Here is a 12,223-nt window from a genome sequence, read left to right on the forward strand (position 1 = left end):
TAATGGCTGTGATAGGAGAAAACTGGGGATGGATCAACAACATTGTAATTACTCCACAATACTAACCTAAATGACAGAGTGAAAATAAGGAAGCCTGTACAGAATACAAATATTCCAAAACATGCATCCTGTTTACATCAAGGCACTAAAGTAAAACTGCAGAAAATGTGGCAAAGCAATTCACTTTTTGTCCTGAATACAAAATGTTATGTTTGGAGCAAATCCAATAGATCACATTACTGAGTACCACTCTCCATATTTTCAAGCATAGTGGTGGCTGCAACACGTTATGGGTATGCTTGTAATCGTTAAGGATCGGAGAGTTTTTCAGGATAAAAAAATAAACGGAATGGAGCTAAGCACAGTGAAAATCCTAGAGGAAACCTGGTTCAGTCTGCTTTCCACCAGACACTGGGAGATGAAGTCACCTTTCAGCATGACAATAACCTAAAACATAGGGTAAAATCTACACTGGAGTTACTTACCAAGAAGAAAGTGAATGTTCCTGTGTGGACAAGTTACAGTTTTGACTTAAATCTACATGAAAATCTATAGCAAAACCTGAAAATGGTTACCTAGCAATGATCAACAACCAATGACAGAGCTTGAAGAATTTTGAAAATAATAATGGGCAAATGTTGCACAATTCTATGTCCATGTGTATGTCACCTTTCTCTCTTTCCTTGTCTGTGTCATAAATCATCGACCAGGAGATCAACCCCTATGTGGACCAATGGGTAGCATTGCCCACAAAGTCTTCAAACTCCTCGGAAAAGCCGGGTTTCTGGGTGTCAACAAACCAGTTGGTACAAACTACACACTTCCCTTTTTTCTCCCAATTTTTTCCTCTTCTCCTGTAATTACTCATTAAACATTTCTGGGTTCTGAGTTATTTCTTTGCCTGATTCTGATTAATTTATGGAAAATTATGCTTAACCTATTTCACCGTCTCGTTCCTTAAAAACGTTGTCAGTTAAATGCACTTCCATTTGAAGAGAAGAGGATGACTCATTTCAGACTACGTAGATGGTTTAATTAATTTTGTGTTTTCATGAACAATCACCGGAATCGGAGTGAGACAAGGAGCAACGGAAGTCTATTGTGCTTCTGTATGGTGAAGCCTCGTTCCCCGTGAAAGGATCTTGATAGATAGAGCAGTAGCAATCGATAATGGGTTCCTCATAGACCCCTGAGTGCCTGATGTGTCAAACTATGCACTGCTCTTCATCGGAAGTCAACAAAAGAAGCTCTCAAGGTCTAGCGTGAGAAAATTAAGTTTAGGAATTATTTCATTGCATACCAGACTCAAGATGAAATAGGCCTAAGATTACTCTTCATTTTCATAAAAAAAGTTAAAGGTGCACTATGCAGAAATCGCTCTGCCATTTCCCGCATTTTCATAAAATTGTAATAGTTCGCCTAATTTCAGTTTATGTGACAAAACAAGCAAGTATTGAGTCATTGTACCATCTAAACCGCTGTGAAATATATTTTCCATAACCCAAAATATTTTCAGCTGTTTGAAGCAGGTGTACAAAATCAAAAGTAAAAGACGCCAAAGGAAAAATAGAAATAACGCACATACAACAGATTTACCACTTCTTTCAATGAGAGTGATAGATCTATACCTCCCATTTCTATGTGAATTTGATCAGGTCACCCAAAAACGTACACATTACAGCTTTAAGGAGTGCTTAACATGTATTTCTGGCTTTGGCCCACTCCAATGAATATGTGAAAGTGAGAAGCTGCCATATTGTGGTATATACTGTATATATACTGTATATATTTTCCAACTGTAAATGTGTGTAGTCACATCCCACAACAGCATCTAGAATGGAGATGTCAGTCGCATCTCCATTCTAGATCCTGTCCTCTACCGCCTGCAGTGTCACTGAGAAAAAAAGATGAGACTGTTGGGACAACTTTGATTCAAATTTGTATGCATACTGAACAAAATATAAACGCAACAAGCAACAATTTCAAAGATTTTACTGAGTTACAGTTCACATAAGGAAATCAGTCAATTAAAATACATTAATTAGGCCCTAATCTATGGATATTAAATGACTGGGCAGGGATGCGACCATGTGTGGGCCTTGGAGGGCATAGGCCACACACTGTGGCCAGGCCCACACACTGGGGAGCCACGTCCTGTCACGTTCCTGACCTGTTTTCTGTTAGTTTTGTATGTGTTAGTTGGTCAGGACGTGAGTTTGGGTGGGCAGTCTATGTTGTCTGTTTCTATGTTTGTTTAAGGGTTGCCTGGTATGGCTCTCAATTAGAGGCAGGTGTTTGGCGTTTCCTCTAATTGAGAGTCATATTAAGGTAGGTTGTTTCACAGTGTTTGTTGTGGGTGGTTGTCTCCTGTGTTTGTGTATGTCGTTGCGCCACACGGGACTGTTTTCGGTTTGTTTCTATGTTCGTTCTTTTATGTAGTCAGTTTTCCCTGTTCATGCGTTCTTCGTGCTTCATGTAAGTTCGTCGTCCAGGTCTGTCTACGTCGTTTATTTGTTTTGTAAAACTTCAAGTGTTCGTTCATGTTTTCTGTTTTGTTTATTAAACATCATGTCATATTCAAACGCTGCGTTTTGGTCGAATCCCTGCTCCTCCTCTTCGGATGAAGAGGAGGAGGAGAACCGTTACACGCCCAGCCAATCAGAATGTTTTTCCCCACAAATTGGCTTTATTATAGACAGAAATTTCTCTTCAGCACCCAACCACCCAACCTCTCAGACAGTCCCGCAGATGAAGAAGACGGATGTGGAGGTCCTGGGCTGGCGTGGTTACACGTGGTCTGCGGTTGTACGTACTGCCAAATTCTCTAAAACGACATTGGAGGCAGCTTATGGTAGAGAAATTCTCTGGCAACAGCTCTGGTGGACATTCCTGCAGTCAGCATGCCAATTGCACGCTCCCTCAAAACTTGAAACATCTGTGGCATTGTGTTGTGTGACAAAACTGAACATTTTAGTGGCCTTTTATTTTTCCCAGCACAAGGAGCACCTGTGTAATGATCATGCTGATTAATCAGCTTCTTGATATACCACACCTGTCAGGTGGGTGGATTATATTGACAAAGGAAAAATGCTAACTAACAGGGATGTGAACAAATTTGTGCACAACATTTGAGAGAAATAAGCTTTTTGTGCAAATTGAACTTTTCTGGGATTTTGGATTTCAGCTCATGAAACACAGGTCCAACACTTTACATGTTGCGTTTATAATTTTGTTCAGTGTATATGATATGTATAAGACGTTTGAGGATTTAAAGTGATGATTCATTCCAAGATTTGCCAAGATGTTTTCAGACCTCAAAAGTGGGCGAGATTGGTTCAAGTCTCACTACACACCAATCTCTATCCAAATACAGTATATAATACACCAAATTAATAGAAACGAGAACTCATCTCGACATTAGTCGCACTAGATGTCAAAACATCTAACAAACGTTGATTTTGAAGTCATGGGCCCTGTGGGGAAATTGGCTCATAAATCTAGCTAGGTCAGAGGAGAGTGTTGACTACAAAGCCCTTCAGCATTAACAGCTGGATTAGAAAGAATGGGGACTAGGAAGGCTGTCCCAGACACACCATATTACCAGATGGTATATTAGATAACCCCTTTGTGGTTTAGCCTACACTGTAAGAGACACTGCTGAGATAAGACATATATTGCTAATAGCCCAAATGTGGCACTGGTAGGGATAAACAATACCACTGTTAGGCCTATTTGTGCTATTATTATAGCTATACAGTACCAGTCAAAAGTGTGGACACGCCTACTCATTCAAGGGTTTCTCTTTATTTGGACTATTTTCTACATTGTAGAATATTAGTGAAGAAACTATGAAATAACACATATGGAATCATGTAGTAACCAAAAAAGTGTTAAAACAAATCAAAATATATTTTAGATTTGAGATTATTTTAAAAGGTAAGAATGCCAAAACACTGTAGCCTAAGTGGTTAGTCAGTTTTATCTCTGTAGTTTTCCTCAGAATACTAAATTGTAAAATGTTGGTCTCCCGAAATGTGCCTCCAGACATTTGTCTGGTATGTATCGCCTAATCTACTCTAATGTAATAATTTCCAAATAGTTAGTAGTATCTTCTGTGTTACCCTGAATGGCTGTACAATAGAGATCAGGTCTGTCCCCAATATAAAGCTTGTCTATGCTAAAACATTTACTAAAGCGGCAAGCTCTCAAAGTGTGCTGTTATGAGTCTGGTTAGATTGATTGGAATGGAACTGCTGGGATGGAGAAATACCAGGTAGACTGGGAATGGTTTTCACAGAAGAGATAGCCACTGAGGGATTTAAAATGTCAAATACAGATGACACATCCTTATCTTCAGATGACGGCAAAGACTTAGCTGAGAACGATGAGGGACGTAGAGTGCACAAGTAATTTGGAATGCAAACATGACTGTGGTGAGAATGTGGAGTGTTACTACTCTGGGAGTCACCCAATGGAATGAGAGTTCTAGTGCTCAAAGGCAATACCAAGCTGGCAAGCTCCGACCTTAAAGCAGCTCCAACTATTTCAAAGCTTTTCATTTCTTGGAACATCTCTTGGAGCTGTAATACAGTACAAAACAAAACCTTGGCAGAAAGTATCAACGTATGAAACAATCACATTTCGGCTACTTATCTACCCAGCGGGCACGGCCCACTCTAGTTTTTATAAATGATATCCAAGTTTGGAAGCACAAAGCCAACCTTCACATTTCATAAGCTTAATTTTCTTCCATAAGGACATAAGGAAAGGCGGGATAACAGTGAAACGCTAGAACCAGAACAGGAAGTGTTGCACAGGCAACGGGGAGCAGAACATGGGTGACCTCTACCTCCCTGTGTGTGTGTGTGTGTGTGTGTGTGTGTGTGTGTGTGTGTGTGTGTGTGTGTGTGTGTGTGTGTGTGTGTGTGTGTGTGTGTGTGTGTGTGTGTGTGTGTGTGTGTGTGTGTGTGTGTGTGTGTGTTCATGATGTTATTCCACCCTCAGACAGGACAGTGGGATCCAAAATTCAGCCTCTGACATTGGCCAGTCTCCGACCAGACTGATGAGGCTTGGCAACCCGGCTGGGTTTTCCACTGACCAGCATTTTTCTGATAGTTCTGTTATGATTGTCCAATGTTATGTTACCCTGACTTTAGCTACTGTATCACTCCTCAGTGCCCTCTACTCTCTCTCTCAGTCATTTAGTAATAATATAATAATATTACACATACTATACCGGTAACTCGTTATTCTTATCCTAAATTAAGTAATTTTGAGCACACTTACTTTTTGGGAATCTAATTTACTTACTATAGCATTCTCATTGAAAGTCATGGGAACACTCTGGAGTCGCGGCCAATTAAACGGTTAGATTTGTTACATCTCTCTAACGCCACTCTAACATTGTTACTGCTCATTTTCCTGAAGAGGGGCTTATGATGCAGTTATGTATACCTTATGAAGGGCTTATGTAGACCTTATAAAGGGCTTATGAAGGCTTCATTAAGCCTTTAAAGTTGTTGTTTGTTGTAAGTGGGTCATTGTTGTGCTATAGTGGAATCCCGTCCTGTAACGACACACATGTAAGGGATATCTACGGCTGACATTGTTTGCTTTCCGTTGCTCCACTACCACGCCCAGCTATTTTGATAAAACTCTGTCGAACCTTCTGCATTTCCAACTGTCAATATTATCCTCAACGGGGTTCCAGGCCTGTCACACATTTATCTCCACACAGTTTTTCCCCTGACTGCAACATTCTGAAAGACATTTGGCAGGTGAATCTGACCATTCTGGCTGGAGAGGAGAGGATAAAACTCTCTGGTGTCAAAATGTTCTTGTAGTTATTCATCTTCGTCATCATTAGTGTCTTTTTGTGTCTTTTTATCTCGCGTCTGATGTTTAGTTGGGGTTTGTGATGTTATGAAATCACCTTATAGCTGTACTCAATGTGGGAAGAGTTTTAGCCATTCTAACAGGTGTCAGACTGTTGTCATTTTCCCATTGAATTACTGTCTGGTTCCATTCGGCAGATTAGAGCTAGTTGATTCATGTAAATTTCCCAATTTGATATTGTTTTTCTTTTTTTACATTAACGCATTTTGTTCAGATAGCTTGACAAATATATGGGCATCAGATCAGAACTGCAGAGAAATTCTCTATTGAAACATAAAATGGGTGCATTAACATAGATTAACTTTACTGAACATTTAAAAGATTGCTAGTTGGGCCTCCCGGGTGGCGCAGTGGTCTAGGGCACTGCATCGCAGTGCTAACTGCGCCAACAGAGTCTCTGGGTTCGCGCCCAGGCTCTGTCGCAGCCGGCCGCGACCGGGAGGTCCGTGGGGCTACGCACAATTGGCATAGAGTCGTCCGGGGTAGGGAGGGTTTGGCCGGTAGGGATATCCTTGTCTCATCGCGCTCCAGCGACTCCTGTGGCTGGCCGGGCGCAGTGCACGCCAGCCAAGGGGGCCAGGTACACGGTGTTTCCTCCGACACATTGGTGCGGCTGGCTTCCGGGTTGGAGGCGCGCTGTGTTAAGAAGCAGTACGGCTGGTTGGGTTGTGCTTCGGAGGACGCATGGCTTTCGACCTTCGTCTCTCCCGAGCCCGTACGGGAGTTGTAGCGAAGAGACAAGGTAGTAATTACTAGCGATTGGATACCACGAAAATTGGGGAGAAAATGGGATAAAAAAATAATAATAATAAATAAATAAAAAAAGATTGCTAGTTGGCCTTCAGCGCTCTCTGTCTTGTGTGGAAAGTGCCCACTCCTTTTAAGCTGTGTTAGGTAACAGATAATGAAGAGAAAAGAAAGGGGGAGGTGTGGAGTTCCCTCTGTGAGATAACCGACAGTTAGATGCTTTAACAAGGTGCAATATGCAGAAATTGCTCTGCCATTTCCTGGTTGCTAAAGTTCTAATAGTTTGCCTAATTTCCATTTACAGTGGGGAGAACAAGTATTTGATACACAGCCGATTTTGCAGGTTTTCCTACTTACAAAGCATGTAGAGGTCTGTCATTTTTATCATAGGTACACTTCAACTGTGAGAGACGGAATCCAAAACAAAAATCCAGAAAATCAGATTGTATGATTTTTAAGTAATTCATTTTAATTTTATTGCATGACATAAGTATTTGATCACCTACCAACCAGTAAGAATTCCGGCTCTCACAGACCTGTTAGTTTTTCTTTAAGAAGCCCTCCTGTTCTCCACTCATTACTTGTATTAACTGCACCTGTTTGAACTCGTTACATGTATAAAAGACACCTGTCCACACACTCAATCAAACAGACTCCAACCTCTCCACAATGGCCAAGACCAGAGAGCTGTGTAAGGACATCAGGGATAAAATTGTAGACCTGCACAAGGCTGGGATGGGCTACAGGACAATAGGCAAGCAGCTTGGTGAGAAGGCAACAACTGTTGGCACAATTATTAGAAAATGGAAGAAGTTCAAGATGACGGTCAATCACCCTCGGTCTGGGGCTCCATGCAAGATCTCACCTCATGGGGCATCAATGATCATGAGGAAGGTGAGGGATCAGCCCAGAACTACACGGCAGGACCTGGTCAATGACCTGAAAAGAGCTGGGACCACAGTCTCAAAGAAAACCATTAGTAACACACTACGCCATCATGGATTAAAATCCTGCAACGCACGCAAGGTCCCCCTGCTCAAGCCAGCGCATGTCCAGGCCCGTCTGAAGTTTGCCAATGACCATCTGGATGATCCAGAGGAGGAATGGGAGAAGGTCATGTGGTCTGATGAGACAAAAATAGAGCTTTTTGGTCTAAACTCCACTCGCCGTGTTTGGAGGAAGAAGAAGGATGAGTACAACCCCAAGAACACCATCCCAACCGTGAAGCATGGAGGTGGAAACATCATTCTTTGGGGATGCTTTTCTGCAAAGGGGACAGGACGACTGCACCGTATTGAGGGGAGGATGGAAGGGGCTATGTATCGTGAGATCTTGGCCAACAACCTCCTTCCCTCAGTAAGAGCATTGAAGATGGGTCGTGGCTGGGTGTTCCAGCATGACAACGACCCGAAACACACAGCCAGGGCAACTAAGGAGTGGCTCCGTAAGAAGCATCTCAAGGTCCTGGAGTGGCCTAGCCAGTCTCCAGACCTGAACCCAATAGAAAATCTTTGGAGGGAGCTGAAAGTCCGTATTGCCCAGCGACAGCCCCGAAACCTGAAGGATCTGGAGAAGGTCTGTATGGAGGAGTGGGCCAAAATCCCTGCTGCAGTGTGTGCAAACCTGGTCAAGAACTACAGGAAACGTATGATCTCTGTAATTGCAAACAAAGGTTTCTGTACCAAATATTAAGTTCTGCTTTTCTGATGTATCAAATACTTATGTCATGCAATAAAATGCAAATTATTTACTTAAAAATCATACAATGTGATTTTCTGGATTTTTGTTTTAGATTCCGTCTCTCACAGTTGAAGTGTACCTATGATAAAAATGACAGATCTCTACATGCTTTGTAAGTAGGAAAACCTGCAAAATCGGCAGTGTATCAAATACTTCTTCTCCCCACTGTATGTGACAAAACAAGCAATGTATAGTGTAGAGGATCATTGTACCATCTAAACCGCTATTAAATATATTTTCAATAACTAAAATATTGCATGTTCGGCAGTTTGAAGCTGGTGTACAAAACCTAAGGTAAAAGACAATTTTTTTAAACTTAAGAATGGGAAGCATAGAAAAAGCGTACATAGAACAGATCTACCGCTTCTTAGACTTGCCTTCAATGACATGACTCAATGACTCACATAGTGATGTGAATGTGAATTTGGTCAGAATCTTTAAAGCCCCGATGTTTTACCTGAAAGGGCAATTTACATAACTGTCATGATACACCAATGATCTTATACTATTCAAGAAAAACAGAAATCATTTTGAATGTATTCTATTTTCTGCGTCACTTTACAGCTACTTTCATTGAATATGTTCACATTTAAATACATTCCAAGCCTTGCTTATTAGGTTGCCGGTCACCCAGGTTACTAGGATATGCTAAAGTATATTTCATTGTTTGCATAGTGCAATTAAGTTACTTTAAGGTGATTTGGACAAGAAGCACGAAATATGCTAATTTAGCATTGGATTTGTGCCGCAAATGCTCAAATGTTAGCATTTGGAGACAGTGGCTCGGTGAACTAAAAGCAGGGCTTGCTGTCTTACAATGTCCATAGACTGCTTACAGGGTAAAGACAACAAATATGTATTTTCTAATGTGGGTGAACTATCCCTTTAAGAGGGTGTTTGTATGTTATGTGTCCTGGGTGAACGATCCCTTTAAGAGGGTGTTTGTGTATTATGTGTCCTGGGTGAACGATCCCTTTAAGAAGGTGTTTGTGTTTATGTGTGCTGTGCAGAGTATGGAGGCCTAGGCCTGGACTTCAGCTACAGTATTGCCGTGTCAGATAAGCTGTGCAACATCCGCCGTGGAGGCATCCCCATGGCCATCGGAGTCCAGACTGATATGGCCACACCTGCCCTGGCTGGGTAAGGTATATACTGCACCCATCTGGCACATAGGCATGCTGTTTTCTTTATGAGCAAATGAAGAATGTTTATTTTAATCTCTATGGTAATTAGCCTCTATTTATTACACACACATAAACATATATAAAGTCAAGCTTTTGTGAAGACACTATTACAGACGACCTACTCATCTGAGTTTCAACATGCAACACCAACAATCCAAAACTAGGGCTCAGTGACTTCTAGAAGTATTCTAATACAGATGTTTAAATACATAGATCATGTTATTCATAATGAGTCAATCAGCTATTCATTGTACATAGCAAAATAAGCTTAAAGGGATAGTGGGAGATTTTGGCAATTAAGCCCGCTTTTTACTAAGATAAACTAATGAATTCCATTTGTATATCTCCACGTGCAGTTTGAAGAAGTTGAAGGTAGTTTGTGAGCTACTGCGTTAGAGCAATGACTGGAAGTCTACCGGAACAGTTACTTGAACAGCTCTTCAACACCACTGTCTCTGTGTGTTGTGGTACTGTAGGTTTGGCTCTGAAGAGCTGAAGAAGGAGTTTCTGCTGCCCTCCATAATGGGAGACAAAGTGGCCTGTCTGGGAGTGAGTGAAGTGGGAGCCGGTTCCGATGTTGCTAGTAAATTGCCTTAATTTACTATCCCACTAGTCTTTTATTATGGTCTGACTTCCGCTTCCCCTAAAGCGGATTCTCAGTAAGAACTCAACCACTCAGGTCGGAAATGTTAGGAGCGTATAAGGAGGCGAAGTCAGGTGCAGGAAAGCAGAGTGAAATAAATAGGCGCACTTTAATTCCGTTCCATAAATGACATACATGAAAAATCTACGTGCCAAAATAACACGGAAACAATAATAAAGTATAGCGCCAGACAAAACACCATCTAACAATAAACAATTACACACAAAGACAAGTAGGGGAACAGAGGACTAAATACATTCAGTATGATTAGGGAATGTAAACCAGGTGTGTATGGAACAAGACAAAACAAATGGAAAGATGAAAAATGGAGCGGTGGTGGCTAGAAAGCCGGTGACGTCGATCGCCGAACGTCACCCGAACAAGGAGAGGAGCCGACTTTGGCGGAAGTCGTGACAGGAAAAGTGGGTGGATCACAGTTGTTTGGAAAAGGTTATTCTACAGAACTTGGCGTCATATTGGGTTTAGATCATACAGTGTCATGGATCCAAGATTATCTGTTTCAAATATTCTCTGTTTTTAAACTGTGGCTCCATGGATCAGGATAAAACTGGAACTGACAAACTGGAATCAGAATTACATCTATTAAGAGTACAGTCCAAAAGCAGTCTCTCTCTCTCTCTCTCTCTCTCTCTCTCTCTCTCTCTCTCTCTCTCTCTCTCTCTCTCTCTCTCTCTCTCTCTCTATCACAATTGAATCCATTTTAAATTCAAGGTATACCACAAGTGTCAACTGTGTGCGCAATTGGTTAACTGAAGTCAGGTGCAGGAGAGCAGAGATGAGTGAACAGGCACACTTTATTTGGCAGAAGGAAAACAGTCGGACTCAACTGCGTAACGACACTCCCGCCAAAGGCAAAAGCGAATAGCGCACGCGTCACAAAAATAATGTACAGCATATAATACCACGGGTTCCAAACAAGACCCGGCGAAAACCAGCATGAAGCGTCACACATGACACGTAACGAACAATTACACACACAGACATGGGGGGAACAGAGGGTAATATACACGTAGAGTGATGACGGCATGTAAAACAGGTGTGAGGAAAAACAAGACAAAACAAATGGAAAATGAAAGGTGCAGCGGCGATGGCTAGAAGACCGGTGACGTCGACTGCCGCCCGAACAAGGAGAGGAACCGACTTCGGCGGGAGTCGTGACAGTACCCTCTCCCTGAGCGCGCCGACACCGGCCTCGGGGACGACCCGGAGGGCGAGGTGCAGGGCGATCCGGCTGGAGACGGTGGAACTCCCACAGCATTGAAGGGTCCAACACGTCCTCCACTGGAACCCAGTACCTCTGCTCCGGACTGTACCCCTTCCACTCCACGAGGTACTGAAGGCCCCTCGCCTGATGCCTCGAATCCAGTATGGAACGAACGGAGTACGCCGGGGAACCATCCCGCACCTCAGACTCCTGGAGCGGGCCAGCCACCACCGGCCTGAGGAGAGACACATGGAACGAGAGGATAATACGGTAATCGGGAGGAAGCTGTAACCTGTAACTAACCTCGTTCACTCTCCTCAGGACTTTAAATGGCCCCACAAACCACGGACCCAGCTTCCGGCAGTGCAGGCGGAGGGGCAGGTTTCGGGTCAAGAGCCATATCCGGTCCCCCGGTGCGAACACCGGGGTATCACTGCAGTGGCGGTCTGCGCTGGTTTTCTGGCGCAGCACGGCCCGCTGGAGGTGAACATGGGCGGCCTCCAGTCGTCTACCGCAGGAGCCTCAGTCGGACTCTGATGCCAAGGCGCCAGAACCAGCTGGTACCCAGTACGCACTGGAAGGGGGAGAGGTTAGTGGAGGAGTGGCGGAGCAAGTTCTGAGCCATCTCGGCCCAGGGCACGAACGCCGCCCACTCCCCTGGCCGGTCCTGGCAATAGGACAGCAGAAACCTGCCCACAGGTTCACTGCCCACTGTTTCACTCTCTCCACCTGCCCATCACTCTCGGGTTGAAACCCCGAGGTAAGGCTGATCGAGACCCCCAGACGTTC

At 43.2% G+C, this 12,223-nt stretch overlaps 1 pseudogene; it reads left to right on the top strand.

Annotated features, from left to right (window-relative positions):
* Positions 1-12,223, top strand: part of LOC129830525 (probable acyl-CoA dehydrogenase 6) — a 43,536-nt pseudogene that overhangs the window by 8,728 nt on the left and 22,585 nt on the right.

Source organism: Salvelinus fontinalis, chromosome 32, assembly GCF_029448725.1.
Source record: "Salvelinus fontinalis isolate EN_2023a chromosome 32, ASM2944872v1, whole genome shotgun sequence".
Taxonomy (NCBI): domain Eukaryota; kingdom Metazoa; phylum Chordata; class Actinopteri; order Salmoniformes; family Salmonidae; genus Salvelinus; species Salvelinus fontinalis.